This window comes from Apodemus sylvaticus, chromosome 23 (genome assembly GCF_947179515.1).
Source record: "Apodemus sylvaticus chromosome 23, mApoSyl1.1, whole genome shotgun sequence".
NCBI lineage: Eukaryota > Metazoa > Chordata > Mammalia > Rodentia > Muridae > Apodemus > Apodemus sylvaticus.
Window position 1 is genome coordinate 2031141 of NC_067494.1, and position 15987 is coordinate 2047127.

A 15987-nucleotide genomic window follows, 5' to 3' on the forward strand; every position below is an offset into this window, starting at 1 on the left:
CTATCAGTGACTATATAGGAAATCATATTGAATGCCTATACAGGAACTTACAACCAGTGACTATATAGGAACTATTTTACTGGAACACATACCAATGCCTATATACCAGCTCACGACCAATGCCAACGCAGAAACTCAAAGCCAAGACATATATAGGAAGTCACAGTCAATGTCTAAATAAGAACTCATAGCCAATGTCAATACAGGAACTCAGAGCCAATATTAATATAGGAACTCACAGTCAATGTTAATCCAGGAAACCAGAGCCAATGCCAATATAGGAACTCAGCAAGGCTTATATAGGAACTCGCAGAAATGCCTTTTCAGGAGGTTACAGCCAGAGTACACGTCAGTGTCAACTTGTTATATCTGAAAAGAACTATGTAAGCAAAACAACCATTCAAGTTACTTCAATCTAGGAAAAATTGCTTATGTTTATGATAAAATGTAGGCAGAAATCTGATAGATTTCAATGTTTTTCTTTCTATTGATTTATTTCAAAGGCTCACAGGTCATTGATCTCTAATATTAAGATGGTTATGTTCTTATTTAAAATGAGCATCAACACCCCCCTTTCTGCCCCTTCTGCTGGAGCAGGCTCTTGGCTGATCTGCTCCAAAGAAGTCACCATTTCCTGATCCATCCTAGAAAACCCATTGCACTCAGAGCAGTTAGACAATATCTAGTCTGCTTCATGGAAGACCAAACAGTCCGAAGACTCCCAGGAGATCTACTGCAGCCAGGGCAACACATCAGCAACATCTCTGCACCCAGCTGGAAGACCCTACAGGTGGTCTGCCACAGACAGAGCTACAGGCCTACCAGGAGACCTCAAGAAACCTGGGGACAAAAGAGGCAGACTCGAGACCAACAAACACCAGGGATAACCAGATGGCAAAAGGCAAGCACAAGACCATAAGTAAGTCCATAAGCAACAGAAGCCAATATATGTGGGTGTCATCAGAACCCAGTTTTCCCACCACAGAAACCTCTGAATACAACAACACACCTGAAAATCAGGAAGCTGACCAGGACAAGATATTAAGCATCTTGCAACAATACAAAAAGGAGAGAACCAGAGCACATAAAGCCACCTACAAAAACAAACAGATCAGGAACCAACATTCATCTCTCTTTAATATCTCTGAATGTTAATGGACTCAACTCACCTATAAAAAGACATAAGCTAACAGACTGGATATACAAACAAGATCCAGCATGTTGCTGCATACAAGAAACACACCTCAGTAACAAAGAAAAAACTATCTGAGAGTAAAAGGATGGAAAAAGGTCTTCCAAGCAAATGGTTCCAGGAAGCAAACAGGAGTTGCCTTCCTAATATCCAATAAAATAGACTTTCGACCAAAAGTTATCAAGTATGATGAAGAAGGACATTTTATTTTCATCAAGGGGAAAATCCACCAAGAGAAAGTCTCAATTATGATCATCTATGCCCCGAATGCAAGACCACCCACATTCATTAAAAAAAAATTTTTTTTACTAAAGTTTAAAACGCACATTGAACCCCATACAATTATAGTGGGAGACTTCAACATCCCAATGTCACCAATGGACAGGTCACTGAAACAGAAACTAAACAGAGACACAGTGAAATTAAGAGAGGTTAGGAACCAAGTGGATTTAACAAATATCTACAGAATATTTCACCCTAAAACAAAAGAATACACTTTCTTCTCAACACTTCATGGTACCTTCTGCAAAATCGACCACATAATTGGTAACAAAACAACCCTCAACCAATACAAGAAGGTTGAACTAATTCCATGCATCCTATCAAATCACCATGGCCTAAAGCTGGTCTTCAATAACAGCAAAAACTGCAGAAAGCACAGATACATGTGGAAATTGAACAACTCTATACTCAATGATAACTTGGTCAGGGAAGAAATAAAGAAAGAAATTAAAGACCTCCTGGAATTTAAGGAAAAAAATTGACACATCATATCCACGTTTATGGGACACAATGAAAGCAGTGCTAAGAGGAAAGTTCATAGCACTTAGTGACCAACTTAACTTAACAGCACACCTGAATACTCTAGAACAAAAAGAAGCAAACTCACCCAAAAGGAATAGTAGGCAGGAAATCGTCAAACTCAGGGCTGAAATCAACCAAATAGAAACAAAGAAAGCAATAAAAGGAATCAACAAAACTGTAAGCTGGCTCTTTGAGAGAATCAACAAGATAGATAAACCCCTAGCCAAACTAACTAAAGGGCCAAGAAGCAGTATCCAAATTAACAAAATCAGAAACGAAAAAGGAGACAAAACAACAGAATCAGAGGAAATTCAAAAACTCATCAGATCCTACTATTAAAGCCTATACTTAACAAAACTGGAAAATTTACATAAAATAGATGCTTTTCTAGACAGATACCACATACCAAAGTTAAATCAAGAGCAGGTAAACTATCTTAACAGGTCCATATGTCACAAGGAAATAGAAGTCATTAAAGACCTCCCAACCAAAAAAAAAAATAAAAAAATAAAAAAAAATCCAGGGCCAGATGGGCCCAGAAGGGCCAGAATTCTACTGGACCTTCAAAGAAGACCTGATACCAGACTTTCTCAAATAATTCCATAAGATAGAAAGAGAAGGAATGCTACCTAACTCATTCTATGAAGCCACAATTACTCTGACACTTAAACTCCACAAGTACCCAACCAAAAAAGAGAACTTAAGACCAATCTTCTTTATAAATTTTGATGAAAAAGTACTCAATGAAATTCTTGAAAATCGAATCCAAGAATACATCAAAACCATCATTCACCATGATCAGGTAGGCTTCATTCCAGGGATGCAAGGTTGGTTTAATATATGAAAATCCATTAACATAAACCACTATATAAATAAACTCAAAGAAAAAAATCACATGGTCATCTCCTTAGATGCAGTAAAAGCATTTGACAAAATACAACACTCTTTCATGTTAAAAGTATTGGAGAGATCAGGAATTCAAGGCCCATACCTAAACATAATAAAAGCAATATATAGCAAACCAACAGCCAATATCAAATTAAATGGAAACATACTTGAAGCAATCCCACTAAAACTGGGGAGAAGACAAGGATGCCCACTCTCCCCTATATCTATTCAATATAGTGCTTGAAGTGCTAGCTAGAACAATAAGACAACAAAAAGAGATGGAGGGGATACAAACTGGCAAAGAAGAAATAAAGATACCACTATTTTCATATGATATGATTGTATACATAAGCGACCCCAAAAATTCCACCAGAAAACTTCTCCTGCTGATAAACATCTGGCAAAGTAGCTAGATATAAAATTAACTCAAATAAATCAGTAGCCTTCCTTTACATAAATAATAAACAGGCTGAAAATGAACTTAGGGAAACAGGTCCCTTAACAATAACCACAAACAATATAAAATATCTTGGGGTAAGTCTAACCAAACAAGTAAAAGACCTGTTCAACAATAACTTCAAGTCTCTTAAGAAAGAAGTTGAAGATCTCAGAAAATGGAGAGATCTCCCATGCTCATGGGTTGGCAGAATTAACATAGTAAAAATGGCCATCCTACCAAAGGCAATCTATAGATTCAATGTGATCTCCATGAAAATCCCAACATAATTCTTCAAGGACATAGAAAGAGCAATTCTCAAATTCATCTGGAAAGGCAAAAATCCCAGAATAGCGAAAACAATTCTGAACAACAAAAGAACTCAAGGGGAAATTACCATCCCTGACTTCAAGCTTTACTACAGAGCAATAATGATTAAAAAAAAAACTGAATAGTACTGGACAAGAGACAGACACATTGATCAATGGAACAGAATTGAAGATCCAGAAATAAAACCACATACTTATGGACACTTGATCATTGACAAAGAATCCAAAAATATATAATGGGAAAAAATAAAGCATCTACAATAAATAGTGCTGGTCTAACTGACTATCTGTATGTAGACAAATGAAAACAGACTCATATTTGTCACCTTGCACAAAGCTCAAGTCCAAGTGGATCAAGGACCTCAACATAAAGCCAGATACAATAAATCTATTAGAAGAGAAAGTGGGAAAAAGCCTTGAACTCATTGGCACAGGGGGAAATTTCCTAAACAGAACTCTAATGGCTCCTGCCCTAAGATCAAGAATTGATAAATGGGACCTCATGAAACTGGAAAGCCTCTGTAAGACAAAGGACAAAGTCACTAAGACAAATCTGCAACCTACAGATTGGGGGAAAAAATATTCACTAACCCCACATCCAATAAAAGGCTAATATCCAAAATATATAAAGAACTTATGAAACTACCAAAAAACCAAACAACACAATCAAAAATGGGATATATAACTAAACCAATATTTAAACTGGGGAATCTCAAGTGGCTGAGAAACATCTAAAGAAATGTTCAAAATCCCTAGTGACCAGATAAATGCAAACCAAAACGACTCTGAGATTCTACCCTATACCAATCAGAATGGCTAAGATCAAAACTTCAGGTGACAACACATGTTGAAAAGGATGTGGAGAAAGAGGAACACTCCTCCATTGCTGGTGGGATTATAAACTGGTACAACCAATCTGGAAATCAGTTTGGAGGTTCCCCAGAAAATTGAAAATAGATCTACCTGAAGACCCAGCTATACGAACTCTTGGGAATATACCCAAAAGATGCCCCAACATGCCACAGGGGCATGTGGTTCACGTGTTCCATAGTGGACTTATTTGTGATAGCTAGAAGCTGGAATCTTCCCAGATGTCCCACGGCAAAAGAATGGATACAGAAAATGTGGTTCATTTATACAATCTAATACTATTAATCTTTTAAGAATGAAGGCATCTTGAGTTTTGCAGGCAAATGGATGGAACAAGAAAGTATCATGCTGAGTGAGATAACTCAAACCCAACAGAATATGCATGAATTACAGGGATGGAAATGGAGAGGAGCCTGAAGAAAATAAGGTTCAGTGACAGGCCCAAAGTATAATGCAACTCAAGGGGAGGTCCAAGGCCTGACCCTATTGCTAAGGCTGTGGAGCACTCACAAAAAGGGAACCTAGCATGGCCAAACTCCAGAAGGCCCATCAGGCAGCTGAAAGAGTCAGATGCAGATGTTTGTGCCCAGCCAATGGACAGAAGTGACTGACCCTTGTTGCCAAATTAAAGAAGGCTGGAAGAGGCTGAAGAGAAGGGTGATCCTGTAGGAGGACTAGCAGTCTCAATTTAACTGGACCCCCAAGATCACACAAACACTGATCCACCAAAGAGGCAGCATACACCAACTGATATGAGGCCCCCAACACACATACAGTAGAGGACTACTGGGTCTCTGTTCATTCAGAGATGTTGCACATAACCCTCAAGAGACTGGAGGTTCCAGGGAGTTTAGAGGTCAGGTCGGGTGGTGGGTGGAGACATCCATGTGAAGACAGGGTGTGGGGAAGAGGTATGGGATGTGTAACAGTTGGAGGGTGGACAGGAGGTGGGGGAAATAAAATATAGAGTATAAAAAATTAAATTAGTCAATTAATAAACATAAATAAATATAAAATAAAACCAGCATGAAATCTCATAAAGGAATTAAGACTATAATTGTTCTTTTAAATTTTTCTAAGAGATTTATACGTCTCCTCAAGCTCCTTAGGCATAAAAAATACAGCTAGAATGGATTACCTCTCTTTCAGTCATTCCTGATCTCCATGCGAAACTACATCCATAGCTTCTGCAGAGCTTTATACGCTCCTACTTACAGGTGGTGGTAAGATTTTACTGTGCAGCCAGCATATGCCATGATGAGCTTTCGCCCTGAAAGAGATATATACTGTTTATAGATCAAGTTTAGGCACAATTTCCCACCCATCCACTTCCCTAAACACATTGTAGAGCAAAGGTTAGGTACTTGACAAATCATCCCCATGATTTCCAAATTGCAATATGAGAAATATTTAAGGCACAAGTGGTATTACCTCTGCAGATCTCTCTCTCTCTCTCTCTCTCTCTCTCTCTCTCTCTCTCTCTCTCTCTCTCTCTCTCTCTCTGTCTATCTGTCTGATGGTCATGGTATTCAAATATCCTGTATCCCTTCTATGAAGAGGCCATTGAAATTACCCTTTCATCTCTATTGACCAGATGGCAATCTCGGCTCTAATTATTACACTTCTGAACCAGTTTAAGTTCATTTCCATTTAACCTCATCTATCTCACTTCCATCAGCACAAAATACTGCTTCCAAAACCTCCTTTGTTCCCTGCCACTCCCCCATCCCTGTCCTTGCTCCCTGTCACTAATATATGAAATTCAAATTCTTTACAATTGATTTTCTGGCACTTTCCTATGAATATTTTTTGCTTCGAGATCAGACAAACAGGGGTCAATAGCAGTCTGTGTTGTTTCCACCTCTTTAACCGCAGTGTCAGATAAAGCAATCGGTTCCCACATTGATTCAAAATTAAAAGTTCTCTTTTCTTCTGAATGATCTGCGTTCTATATATACTTCTTCAGGAAGTAAGCTTTGACTAAATAAGGATCAGGAAAAGTTGCGCATTTAATATTTCATTGAAGTAGTTTGATATACTTGATTTTCCACCACTCCAAGATCATATCTTCATTGGTACCAAGTGAGTCTTTCCATCATCACCTAATGATCTCCATCATCCACAAATATAACCAAGAAATGAAAGCTTAAACCAATTATATAAAAACAAATTCAATGTATTTTCTCCTGGTTTCTTTATTAAATATGGGCCATGAAAAAATCATAACATTTACCTTCTCCTGCCTCTTTCTGATCTGCTGTGAACTAATTCAAAGACATCAATTAGCAAAAGGCAGATTATTTTGGCATTAATGTGTTCATGGATTTGTTATTTAGATAAAACTGAACATAATTATATGTCTATCATTTTATTGAAGAAGCATAAAACAACCACTGCTATAAAACATATTACAATGTTAATGCATTTCCCTGCTTTGGGAAATAACTGGTTTAAATCAATGCTAGTAAGCTGTAATTCATTAATTCATCAAATAATATTGCATTATTTATTTTTGAAAATTATTTTCCTGAGTAATAAAAAGTAGATTGGAATTAATAAAAATTACTTTGCTACTTTTTTCTTAAATGTCTACATAAATAACTTCAGGGTTTATAATGTAGTCTTTGAAAAATATTTCTCAGGGAAGAACTGTAGCTTTCCTTCATACAGTAATCCAAAAATACATATGAACCCATGTGAAGTAAACAAGGAATGAAACATTTTAATAGCTTTGACTTATAGAAACTAAGAAGTTGAATGTACTGTCCTGGCACATGCAGTGGGTATGAAGAGTGGCTAAGGCTTACTTATACAGCGACTGAAATAAAACCATTGCAATCAAGTACTCTACAAAGCAATGTTCTGTTCTTCCTTCATTAACTGTGTGCCCCATCCCTCTCAACTCCATATGAGTGACACAGACAGTGTTATTTACTGACTGGAACTAACAGCAGTAAATTAGCACCAGCTGATGAGGAGACGTATGCCCAATGCACATTATGTTTCCCCATTGAATCCACTTATTATTGCTGTTCCTGCTTTGGAACATGACTTTCCTAGAAAGCGTTTCTCTCTTTAGTCCCTCTGTTGGGAACAGACAACAGCTTGAAGGCAGCAGCTGCTCCCAAACAAAACAGGTAAAGGGGCAAGAAAGGCTGCTGGATCCATAAAAATGAGCACATCGTGACATAATTACAGTAAGACTCCCAAGTGACCTGTCCACATCCTGGTGCCATATGGCTATTTTCAGTACCAGAAATGTGTAGCAAGAAGCCATACTTTAATCTGGCCACTTTCTGCTGTATTTCTGAAAGCATGAAATTGATCTTTTTAGCTGGTAAATTAACATGAATATTTATTGAATAAGAAATGATAGTCTACCTAAGTAACCCAAAAAACTCCACTAGAGAATTCTACTGCTGATAAACATCTTCAGCAAAGTGTCAGGTTATAAAATCAACTCAAGCAAATCAGTAGCCTTCCTATACTCAAAGGATAAGCAGACTAAGAAAGAAATTACGGAAATGACACCCTTCACAATAGCCACAAACAGTATAGAGTACCTTGGGGTGACTCTTACCAAACATGTGAAAGATCTGTATGACAAGAACTTCAAGACTCTGAAAAAGGAAATGGAAGAAGACCTCAAAAAATGGAAAAACCTCCCATGCTCATGGATCAGCAGTATTAATATAGTTAAAATGCCCATTTTGCCAAAAGCAATATACAGATTCAACACAATACCCATCAAAATCCCAACTCAGTTCTTCATAGAGTTAGAAAGAACAATTCTCAGATTCATCTGGAATAACAAAAAATCCAGGATAGCTAAAACTATTCTCAACAACAAAAGAAATTCTGGGGGAATGAGTATTCCTGACCTCAAGCAATACTACAGAGCAATAGTGTTAAAAACTGCATGGTATTGGCACAGTGACAGGCAGGCAGATCAATGGAACAGGATTGAAGATCCAGAAATGAACCCATACACCTATGGCCACTGGATCCTCAACAAAGGAGCTGAAGATATCCAATGGAAAACAGATAGCCTTTTCAACAAATGGTGCTGGTTCAACTGGAGGTCAGCATGCAGAAGAATGCGAATTGATCCATCCTTGTCTCCTTGTACTAAGCTCAACTCCAAATGGATCAAGGACCTCCACATAAAGCCAGACACTCTGAAGCTAATAGAAAAGAAACTGGGGAAGATCCTTGAGGACATCAATAAAGGGGGAAAGTTCCTAAACAGAACACCAATAGTGTATGCTCTAAGATCAAGAATTGACAAATGGGACATCATACAATTACAAAGTTTCTGTAAGGCAAAGGCCACCCTCAAAAGAACAAATCGGCAACCAACAAATTGGGAAAAGATCTTCACCAACCCTACATCAGATAGAGGGCTAATATCCAATATATACAAAGAACTCAAGAAGTTAGACCCCAGAAAACCAAATAACCCTATTAAAAAATGGGGTACAGAGGTAAACAAAGAATTTTTACCTGAAGAACTTCGGATGGCTGAGAAGCATCTTAAAAAAATGCTCAATTTCATTAGTTATGAGGGAAATGCAAATCCAAACAACCCTGAGATTTCACCTTACACCAGTCAGAATGGCTAAGATTAAAAATTCAGGAGACAGCAGGTATTGGCAAGGATGTGGAGAAAGAGGAACACTCCCCACTGCTGGTGGGGTTGCAAACTGGTACAACCACTCTGGAAATCAGTCTGGTGGTTCCTCAGTGAGGCACATCACTTCCGGAGGACCCAGCTATACCACTCCTGGGCATATACCTAGAGAATTCCCCAGCATGTAATAAGGATATGTGCTCCACTATGTTCATAGCAGCCATATTTACAATAGCAGAAGCTGGAAAGACCCCAGGTATCCCTCAACAGAAGAATGGATGCAAAAAATGTGGTATATATACACAATGGAGTACTATTCAGCCATTAGAAACAATGAATTCATGAAATTCTTAGACAAATGGATGGAGCTGGAGAACATCATACTAAGTGAGGTAACCCAGTCTCAAAAGATCAATCATGGTATGCACTCACTAATAAGTGGATATTAGCCTAGAAAATTGGAATACCCAAAACATAATCCACACATCAAATGAGGTACAAGAAGAAAGGAGTGGCCCCTGGTTCTGGAAAGACTCAGTGTAGGATATAGGGCAAAACCGGAACAGGGAAGTGGGAAGGGGTGGATAGGAGAACAGGGGGAGGGAAGAGGGCTTATGTGACTTTCAGGGAGTGGGGGGCCAGAAAAGAGGAAATCATTTGAAATGTAAATAAAAATGTATCGAATAAAAAAAAAAAAGAACCAACTAAACAAAAGGTGAGACTGACTCTGCCTCCCGCCAGTCAGTTACGAGGGCTCCATATTGGTTCTCGGTCGCCAGAGAAATCAGACTGAGGTACGCAAATATAACCCGAGACCAACATCGCGGGGGTCTAAGCCCGACGGGCGTTGGCCTGCACCCAGGCCCTGGGCTGATCGGGAGGGGGCCACCGGGGTGCAAACCCGGCCAGGAGGTTTTTTTCCTCCGGGCCGGCGCGCGCACCACCGCCATTTTGCCTAAGGGAAGCCAGGGAGACCTAGCAGGCAAAACCAAAACGGCTAACAGGCATAGCCCGAAGAGGACATAGCAGGGGTCTCAGACGGTCAGGCCCTGGACTGCCCCCAGGTCCTGGGCTGCTCGGCGAGCCATCTGTGTGCCGACCCAGCCAGGAGCTTGTTTGCCTGGGACGGCTCGCGCCTCCGCCATTTTGCCTACGGGAAGCCAGAGAGACCTAGCAGGCAAAACCAAACCAGCTAACAGGCATAGCCCGAGGCGGACATAGCAGGGGTCTCAGACGGTCAGGCCCCGGACTGCCCCCAGGTCCTGGGCTGCTCGGCGGGCCATCTGTGTGCCGACCCAGCCAGGAGCTTGTTTGCCTGGGCCGGCTCGCACCGCCGCCATTTTGCCTACGGGAAGCCAGAGAGACCTAGCAGGCAAAACCAAACCAGCTAACAGGCATAGCCCAAGGCGGACATAGCAGGGGTCTCAGACGGTCAGGCCCTGGACTGCCCCCAGGCCCAGGACTGCTCGGTGGGCCATCTGTGTGCCGACCCAGCCAGGAGGTTGTTTATCGGGGCTGTTTGCATACCACCACCATTTTGCCTACGGGAAGCCAGAGAGACCTAGCAGGCAAAACCAAACCTGCTAACAGGCATAGCCCGAGGCGGACATAGCAGGGGTCTCAGACAGTCAGACCCTGGACTGCCCCCAGGTCCTGGGCTGCTCGGTGGGCCATCTGTGTGCCGACCCAGCCAGGAGCTTGTTTGCCAGGGCCGGCGCGCACCGCCGCCATTTTGCCTACGGGAAGCCAGAGAGACTAGCAGGCAAAACCGAACCAGCTAACAGGCATAGCCCAAGGCGGACATAGCAGGGGTCTCAGACGGTCAGGCCCTGGACTGCCCCCAGGCCCAGGACTGCTCGGTGGGCCATCTGTGTGCCGACCCAGCCAGGAGGTTGTTTATCGGGGCTGTTTGCATACCACCACCATTTTGCCTACGGGAAGCCAGAGAGACCTAGCAGGCAAAACCAAACCTGCTAACAGGCATAGCCCGAGGCGGACATAGCAGGGGTCTCAGACAGTCAGACCCTGGACTGCCCCCAGGTCCTGGGCTGCTCGGTGGGCCATCTGTGTGCCGACCCAGCCAGGAGCTTGTTTGCCAGGGCCGGCGCGCACCGCCGCCATTTTGCCTACGGGAAGCCAGAGAGACTAGCAGGCAAAACCGAACCAGCTAACAGGCATAGCCCAAGGCGGACATAGCAGGGGTCTCAGACGGTCAGGCCCTGGGCTGCTCGTTGGGCCATCTGTGTGCTGACCCAGCCAGGAGGTTGTTAGCCCAGCAGACTCTCCCAGCACTCTCAGGGAACTCGCGCACGCCACCATCCTAGCCACCTGACACACCCAATTAACACCCACAGCTGAGGGGAACTTTGCACCAACATTGGCCTGCCAGGCTTTTGCCTAGACTCAGGGCCTGAGCAGCTAGGCTAGCCTTGTGTGCACCAACCCGGTTGGGAGTTCTGCTGCCCAGATCAGCCTGGGCGGCAGCACCACATCTCCAAGTCCTGCAAGTGGCTAGCTGGGTTTCCAGGCGGCCAGCTGGGAGAAGTCAGTGTGCTCCAGTGAATCCAGCGGACCCCAGCGGGAGCCTTCGGGTGCCTGCTTTGGGATCGGAACAGCCTGGGCAGCAGCACCCTGTCTACAAGCAGTGCAGGAGGTAAGCTGTGCACCAGAGGCCAACTGGGAAGGGGCAGCTTGCACTGGTGAGTCCAGCACTGACAAGACAAACTAACACCAGTGAGAACTAGATGGCAAAAGGCAAACGCAGGAACGTCACTAACAGAAATCAAGGCAATATGGCAACATCTGAACCCAATTCTCCTCTACCAACATGTCCTGGATACCCCATCATACCAGTAAAACAAGATTTGGATTTAAAATCACTGGTCATGATGCTGGTACAGGAACACATGAAGGACACACTTAAAGAAATCCAGGAGAAAATGGATCAAAAGTTAGAAGCCCTTGCAAGGGAAACACAAAAATCATTGAAAGAAATCCAGGAGAATACAAAAGCCAACAAGGAGGAAATGCAAAAAACACTTAAAGAAATACAGGAGAACTTTGGTCAACAGACTGAGGTCATAAAAGACGAAACACAAAAATCTCTTAAAGAAATACAGGAGAACTTTGGTCAACAGGCTGAGCTCATGAAAGAGGAAACACAAAAATCTCTTAAAGAATTACAGGAAAACACAAACATGCAAGTGAAGGAGCTAAGCAAAACCATCCAGGATCTAAAATCAGAAGTAGAAACAACTAAGAAAACTCAAAGGGAGACAACTTTGGAGATAGAAAGCCTTGGGAAGAAATCAGGGGACAGAGATGCAAATATCAACAACAGAATACAAGAGATAGAAGAAAGAATCTCAGATGCTGAAGATTCCATAGAAACCATGGACTCAACAGTTAAAGAAAATGCAAAATGCAAAAAGCTTGTAACCCAAAATATCCAGGAAATCCAGGACACAATGAGAAGACCAAACCTAAGGATTATAGGCATAGATGAGAGTGAAGATTTACAACTTAAAGGGCCAGCAAATATCTTCAATAAAATTATGGAAGAAAACTTCCCTAACCTAAAGAAAGAGATGCCCATGAATATACAAGAAGCCTACAGAACTCCAAACAGACTGGACCAGAACAGAAATACTTCCCGTCACATAATAATCAAAACACCAAATGCTCTAAACAAAGAAAGAATACTAAAGGCAGTAAGAGAAAAAGGCCAAGTAACATATAAAGGAAGACCTATCAGAATCACAGCAGACTTTTCACCTGAGACTATGAAGGCTAGAAGGTCCTGGGCAAATCTCATGCAGACTCTAAGAGAACACAAATGCCAACCAAAACTACTATATCCAGCAAAACTCTCAATCACCATAGATGGAGAAACTAAGATATTTCATGACAAAACCAAGTTTACCCAATATCTATCCACAAACCCGGCCCTAAAAAGGATAATAGGAGGACAACACCAATACAAGGAGGGAAACTTCACCCTGGAAAAAGCAAGATAGTAACCTTTCATCAAACCCAAAAGAAGTTAAGCATTCAAATTTAAAAAATAACGTCAAAAATGATAGGAAGTAACAATCACTATTCCTTAATATCTCTTAACATCAATGGACTTAATGCCCCAATAAAAAGACACAGACTAACTGACTGGATACGTAAACAGGACCCTACATTTTGCTGCTTACAGGAAACACACCTCAGGGTCAAAGACAAACACTACCTTAGAGTAAAAGGCTGGAAGACAATTTTACAAGCGAATGGTCTCAGGAAACAAGCTGGAGTAGCCATTTTAATATCAGATAAAATTGACTTTCAACCCAAAGTCATCAAAAGAGACCCTGAGGGACACTTCTTGCTGGTCAAAGGAAAAATACAAAAAGAAGAACTGTCAATCCTGAACATCTATGCCCCAAATGCAAGGGCACCCTCTTTCGTAAAAGAAACTTTATTAAAACTAAAAGCACACATTGCACCTAACACAATAATTGTGGGTGACTTCAACACTGCACTTTCCTCAATGGACTGATCAGGAAAACAAAAACTAAACAGGGACACAATGAAACCAATTGAAGCTTTGGACCAATTAGATTTAACAGACATGTATAGAACATTCTATCCTAAAACAAAAGGATATACCTTTTTCTCAGCACCTCATGGTACCTTCTCCAAAATCGACAATATAATTGGTCACAAGACAGACCTCAACAAATATAAGAAGATAGAACTAATCCCATGCCTCCTATCTGATCACTATGGACTAAAAGTGGTCTTCAATAGCAACAGAAACAACAGAAAACCCACATACACGGGGAAACTGAACAATACTCTACTCAATGATACCTTGGTCAAGGAAGAAATAAAGAAAGAAATTAAAGACTTTTTAGAACACAATGAAAATGAAAATACAACATACCCAAATCTATGGGACACAATGAAAGCAGTGCTAAGAGGAAACTCATAGCCCTGAGTGCCTCCAAAAAGAAAATGGAGAGAGCATACATTACCAACTTAATGACACACCTGAAAGTCCTAGAACAAAAAGAAGCTATTTCGCCCAGGAGGAGTAGAAGGCAGGAAATCATCAAACTCAGGGCCGAAATCAATCAAGTAGAAACAAAGAGAACCATACAAAAAATTAACAAAACCAGGAGCTGGTTCTTTGAGAAAAACAACAAGATAGATAAACCCTTAGCCAGACTGACCAAAGGGCACAGAGAAAGTATCCAAATTAACAAACTTAGAAATGAAAAGGGAGATATAACAACGGAAACTGAGGAAATCCAAAAAATCATCAGATCCTACTACAAGAGCCTGTACTCAACACAACTGGAGAATCTGGAGGAAATGGACAATTTCCTTGACAGATACCAAATACCAAAATTAAATCAGGACCAACTAGACCATCTAAACAGTCCCATAATGCCTAAAGAAATAGAAGGAGTCATAGAAAGTCTTCCAACCAAAAAAAGCACAGGACCAGATGGCTTCAGTGCAGAATTCTACCAGACCTTCAAAGAAGAGTTAACACCAATACTCTTCAAACTATTCCACAAAATAGAAACAGAAGGAACACTACCCAATTCCTTCTACGAAGCCACAATTACGCTGATACCAAAGCCACAAAAAGATCCAACAAAGAAAGAGAACTTCAGACCAATTTCCATTATGAACATCGATGCAAAAATACTCAATAAAATTTTTGCCAACCGAATCCAAGAACACATCAAAACGATCATCCACCACGATCAAGTAGGCTTTATCCCGGGAATGCAGGGTTGGTTCAATATACGGAAATCCATCAATACAATCCACTACATAAACAAACTCAAAGAACCAAACCACATGGTCATTTCATTGGATGCTGAAAAAGCATTTGACAAAATTCAGCATCCTTTCATGCTTAAAGTCTTGGAGAGAACAGGAATTCAAGGCCCATACCTAAAGATAGTAAAAGCAATATACAGCAAACCGGTAGCCAGCATCAAACTAAATGGAGAGAAACTTGAAGCAATCCCACTAAAATCAGGGACCAGACAAGGCTGCCCCCTTTCTCCTTATCTTTTCAATATTGTACTTGAGGTACTAGCTCGGGCAATTCGACAACATAAGGAGGTCAAAGGGATACAAATTGGAAAGGAAGAAGTCAAACTATCATTATTTGCAGACGACATGATAGTCTACCTAAGTGACCCAAAGAACTCCACTAGAGAGCTCCTACAGCTGATAAACAACTTCAGCAAAGTGGCAGGTTATAAAATCAACTCAAGCAAATCAGTGGCCTTCCTATACTCAAAGGATAAGCAGGCTGAGAAAGAAATTAGGGAAATGACCCCCTTCACAATAGCCTCAAACAGTATAAAGTATCTTGGGGTGACTCTTACCAAACATGTGAAAGATCTGTATGACAAGAACTTCAAGACTCTGAAGAAGGAAATGGAAGAAGACCTCAAAAAATGGGAAAACCTCCCATGCTCATGGATCGGTAGAATCAATATAGTTAAAATGGCCATTTTGCCAAAAGCAATATACAGATTCAATGCAATACCCATCAAAATCCCAACTCAATTCTTCACAGAGTTAGAAAGAGCAATTATCAAATTCATCTGGAACAACAAAAAACCCAGGATAGCTAAAACTATTCTCAGCAACAAAAGAAAATCTGGGGGAATCAGTATCCCTGACCTCAAGCAATACTACAGAGCAATAGTGTCAAAAACTGCATGGTATTGGTACAGTGTCAGGCAGGAGGATCAATGGAACAGGATTGAAGATCCAGAAATGAACCCACACACCTATGGCCACTTGATCCTCGACAAAGAGGCTG

General features: G+C 41.2%; 1 protein-coding gene across 1 annotated transcript in view; it reads left to right on the forward strand.

Moving 5' to 3' along the window:
• The window catches only part of Nkain2 (sodium/potassium transporting ATPase interacting 2), a 750666-nt gene that overhangs the window by 542856 nt on the left and 191823 nt on the right, over nucleotides 1-15987 (forward strand). The window lies entirely within an intron of this gene.